Below are 5,854 nucleotides of genomic sequence, written 5' to 3'. Positions count from 1 at the left end.
GAAGTAAAGTTAGCTCTATTTGCTGATGACATTATTGCATATGTAAGAGACCCAAGAGACTCCATCCCAAAACTCCTGAAGGTGATTAACTCCTATAGCAAAGTAGCAGGATGCAAAATCAATGCACAATAATCAGTATTATTTCTACATGCAAATGACAAAGATACAGAGAAATAAATAAGGGACATAGTCCCATTTTCAATAGCAACAAAAAAGTAAAATACCTTGGAATAACGCTAACCAAGGAAGTGAAAGATCTATACAACAAAAACATAAAAACACCCCAAAAAGAAATTGAGGAGGACTAGAGAAAATGGAAAGACCTCCCATGCTCCTGGATAGGCAGAATTAACATTGTGAAGATGACAATCCTACCAAAGGCAATATATACATTTAATGAAATTCCAATTAAAATCCCTAAAGTGTTCTTCACAGAGATAGAAAAAAAAATGATTTCAAATTTCATATGGAAAGGCAGAAGGCCTCGCATATCCAAACATATCCTCAGCAAAAGAAATATCTCTGGTGGCATCACCATACCGGATCTAAAGCTATATTACAAAGCCATAATAATAAAAACAGCCTGGTACTGGCATAAAAACAGGAGTATAGGCCAATGGAATAGACTTGAGGACTCGGACTTTGGATCAAGCAACTATAGCTACTTGATATTTGACAAAGGCCCAAACAATATAGGCTGGATAAAAGATAGCATCTTAAACAAATGATGCTGGACAAATTGGATAACCACATGCAGGAAACTGAAACTTTATCCACACATTTCACCATGCACTACACTCAAATCCAAATGGATCAAAAACCTCAATATAAGACCAGAAACTCAAATACTACTGGAAAAAAAATCTAAATTTTAAGTTATGCTATCATTACAGAAGCTTAAATTCATTACTTTTATTATTTCTCTTATAACAGCTGTCAGCTTCAATTTTATTTCATAAATAATACTTTGCTTGTCATTACTCCATGCCAGCATTTTGTTGGCAACATAATTCAGGAGTTAAAAATTTCAAGTTCTTAAACAGAACTCTTTCATCCAGGTATGTCCTTCAACATTTTACTGAAAGCTTATTTTGCTAATAGCTGAACTCCTTATATGGGGGCTTGGATGAGATATGAATCTGAATACATGGAGCAGCATAAATTGCTCATTGAAAAAAGAAACATTTCACTAGTGAAATTCACTAGTGAAACTAGCCAATAGTTTCACTCCAGATACAGGACTTCCAATTACATTCCAATACAGTAGTTAAAATTGGAATAACCACATAGTTAATTAAAACTATCTATACCATTTCTAAAATTCATTTGTCTTCTGCAAAAATTAAGAAATTTGGGTGAGGATGCAGTTTTAACCATCCTTGCATGTTTAAAATCCCGATTAGCTATGTTAATATTTACACTACCTCCAGATATCTAATATTTCTTTGGATTCATTATTTCCCAAGATATAGGCACTTCTCATCACTTTTATTGGGATTTCTCTATCATAATACATCTCATTCTCTATATAAAGGAAAAAGTATTGAAGTTCTTCCTACTACTGGGTATTTGTATTTCAAAAATGAACTCTAGCATTAGGAATATACCACAGGTTGTAATTATGAATGAAATAGGCCATGTGAGAAAGGACTAAAAGTACATTTGACCTTCTGTGAGATCATTCTTTGGAAGGCCACAGTGATCTTTTGAGTCTTCAGAAAATGTCTCAACGCAGAGGCTGTGACAAATAGTTCTTCCAGAGATAGAATGCTTTATTTGTTCCAATTTGTAGTTACCCTTTACCCAAGTCCCATTTTCAAAAGAAATACAGATTTTGGTAAAGTAAGTACCAAGCTCTCATTATTGAATCAAATTGGAGAATTTTAGCATTTTGAAGCAAGGTCCTACCATGACCTGAAAATAAATGTTCTCATTTTGAAATGTAACTCTTGGCTTGGTACTGGTCCCTCATAGAAACTCAGTGTTTCACATGATTCACTAGGTTATGTTTTACCTGCTCTAGCTACCACGAACTGGTCTCATCTGAACAAATGAACCGTGCAATTGTGCATGTATAATGCCATCATATTACCAAATGGAAATGACATATAAAAGATTAGCTCCAAAGAAACTTTATATATGCTGTGGTAGTCTGTTCCACATTGCTGGGATGAACATCTAACCAGACAGAGTTTATGGGAGGTAGAGATTTATTTCAGCAGACAAATATAAGAGAAGTTTAATCAGTGGCAGAAGAAGCTGGCTCCTTTCATAGATCCAAGCAGAAAGAAATCACCAAACATCCAGCAGCTCACAAAAGCAGATATTAACACCCAGGACTTGGACTGTGCTCTAACCACCATTGGACTGAAATTAAGATCTTCCCCCAGTGACAAACACCCCCTGGCCAGGAATCTGCCTCTGCAAGGCAGACATTGCAAACTCAATTTTCATAAAACATCTGAGTCTATGGGATCATTCATTTTAAAATAACACACTCAAATTGCACCATACACTAATACATTCCATGCAATGTTACAAATGGCCAAAGCCTCAATTTCTGATATACATTGTCTTTTGTCTCCCAGCCCAAACCTATAGTCTTATGAGGAGTTCTCTTTGATCAAGTGAAGACTTAACCTGGTGTACTATAGACATTTTGGAAGACATGAATAATCCACCTGGATATGGAGATAATCAGCAAGACATAACTTATCTAGTATATCTATGAATAATAATGGTGAAGGAAAATCCTTCCACTGACAAGTATATGGGATAGTGTAGCTGATTGTACATCATCCATGAAAGAACCAAAGGCCATAAATGTGGATCGAAAGTCCTTATTTGAGATAGTAATTGTTCTGGCTATTCAGGAATTAAGAAGATACATAATAGAAAACTATTGGATAGGGAAAAATTGGGGAAAAAAGTATTCTCATAGATTTTTATGGGTAAGGAACTATATCTGTGAACATTGACAACATGACTTCAGCATAGAATAATTTATATATATGTTAATTTTTTATAAAATGACACATTCTGTGGATAGTGGCAACCTCTCTGACCACCCATGCTTATTATTGTGCAGTGGGGTTATTCACAAACTGTCAATGATACATCAGATCTGTAGCAGTGATCCACTATTTCCACAGCCAACCATGTAATCACCTGTCAGGTGTGCTTGGTCTTGCAGCAACAGAGACCAACAATGAAGCCTAATATGGTAATATTCTGAAGGTAATGAGACAACAACCTTTTGGAAAGGTGATTACCTGGAAAATGACAGCATGTACTCAAAAAAACTAAAAACACAGTGTACAAATTAATATTTGATACATGTAATACTCCTGCCAAGAAAAACTTCTATAACAGTTTGTAGCATCACACACACACACACTCACACACATTTCCATCCCTCATGACAGCACAAATTGCCTTTCTTCTGATCAGAGAACTTATCCCACAGCAAAACAAGTATGGCAATAGATTGATGTTGATGCAATTACTAGTCTTATTGAGTTTCTTCCCATCCTGAAGCAACTGGCTCGACAGAACTGGGGATAGCCCTTTTAAAATTTCCTTGTAGAGTCAAGTTAATATTGGTACCTTAGAGAATTTGAACAAGATTTTCCTAAAGGCTTAGTTTATAAATTCCCATCCAACACATATCACAATGTATCAATATGCAGGATTCATGGACTCCCAATTTGAGGATTAAATAGAGGTAGAACTAATTGGAATTTTGCTTACCAACCAAATAGGTGGTTAATTACTGTCCCTATAATTCTATGTTCTAGTGTTTTACAGGGATAAATTCATTGGTGAAGCATGCTTCATTTCCTCATACCTCTCAGTCAAGAGGCCAAGAAGTGAGTTATATGGTCTGTGAAGATAGTTCTGGACTATGAAGAAACTTGTTTGCTACTCAGTGGTGGAAAAGAAGAGAATCATAATTGTATTGCTTTTTTAAAGGAGAGTCATGTCTAGCCTTTTGACATGCAACACTATATTGTCATCTAAAAAAGTTATGTTTCAGAATTAAACAACTGTGACAGAAAAAAAAAAATCACAAAAATCCCCTATGTTTTAAATACATTAATAATTTAGTGCTGAGCTGCATCCACAGGTATCCTGGACCACGGCTCAGACATTCTTATTAAAGCTTTGGATTGTGTGGTCTGCTTTTGTATTGAATACTGATGGAAAGCCAAAATTACAGAAGAAGATTGCTGAATGGCTCAAGAATTTTATGACTGAAACCACTGATTGCTCCACCAGAAAAAAAGGAAGAATGGGGCCCTTGCTAAAATGAAAAGGAATATATATTAAATAATGAAAATGGAATCTTATGAGCATCAACTGTGCCAGTGTTATCAGTTTCAGAAACACAGCACAATTATTACCCACGTAAGCCAAAGGCACAAGGTGGCACATGTGTCTGTGATTTGTATGCAGAGGCTAGAGGCCCTGGTGTGCTCATTTTATCTCTCTCTCAAATAAATACAATATTTAAAATTATATGTTTTTAGTTTTTAAAGATTAGATTTTCTCACATCTTTATCACAATTTGAGTATATATATATATATATATTCCAAATCACAATCTGTCTGGTTAGACCAGGCATGGTAGCACACACCTTTAATCTCAGCACTTGGGAGGCAGTGATAGAAGAATTTCCGTGAGTTTGGGACCACCCTGGGAATACATAGTGAATTTCAGGTCAGCCTGAACTAGAGTGAAACCCTACTTCACCCCCCCACCAAAAATACTGTTTGTTTGGTTTTTTTTTTTTGTTTGTTTGTTTGTTTTTTGTTTTATAAGCAAATAAAAATAAAACAAGACATGGAATATAAGAAATAAATGCCTGGATTTATTAAAGGTGTTTAAGTGAAGACACTGACAACTAAAAAGATAATACTTCAAATTGCCTCCGTATTTGTATGAACTCTAAACTCACACAATATGGACTAGGCTTCTGATAAAGGTAAGAAAAATGTATCACAAAATATTAATGAGTCAACCTGCGAAAACATAATAAAAAAATAAAAATCTAAAAGGGGGCTTAAGAGATGGTTGAGTAGTTAATGTGCTTGCCTGTGAAGCCTAAGAACTCATGTTCAACTCTCCAAGTCCCATGTAAGCCAGACACACAGTGATGCAAGTGTTCAAGGTTACACATGTATATGAGGAAGCACATGCTTCTGGGGTTTGATTGAAGGGGCTGGATGCACTGGCATGTGAATTCTCTCTCTCTCTCTCTCTCTCTCTCTTTCTGTCTCTCTCTCATACAAAAGGCCAGTCTGTTGGGCTTGCTTCAAAAAAAAAAAAACAAAAAAAATTAAGGAAAAAATGCCAGTAAGCTAAAGAGGAGAGACAAATTGAAATTCCATTCAGTTTTTGTTTGTTGGTTGGTTGGCTTTGGATACGTGCAATGTCCTCATGCATCTTACAATGCTATTCCGACTTTTCTGAGCCGTGTATAAATGCATCCTTGAAGTGAACACTTGAGCAATGTGGGGCATGCACTGACGTTCTTCCACTGGTTCCCCACCTGTTGCAGTCCGGTTCGCATTGCTGGTAGAAATCACCCAACCAAGAACAGCTTCTGGGAAAGAGAGATTTATTTTAGCTCACAGGCTCGAGGGGAAGCTCCACGATGGCAAGGGAAAAGGATGGCATGAGCAGAGGGTGGACATCACCCCCTGGCCAACATAAGGTGGACCACAGCAACAGGAGAGTGTGCCAAACACTGGCAAGGGGAAACTGGCTATAAAGCCCATAAGCCTGCCCCCAACAATACACTCCCTCCAGGAGGCATCAATTCCCAAATCTCCATCAGCTGGGAACCTAGCA

This window comes from Jaculus jaculus, chromosome 3 (assembly GCF_020740685.1).
Source record: "Jaculus jaculus isolate mJacJac1 chromosome 3, mJacJac1.mat.Y.cur, whole genome shotgun sequence".
Lineage (NCBI taxonomy): Eukaryota > Metazoa > Chordata > Mammalia > Rodentia > Dipodidae > Jaculus > Jaculus jaculus.
The sequence above is the reverse complement of the archived record's forward strand: the minus strand, read 5'-3'. Positions refer to the sequence as shown.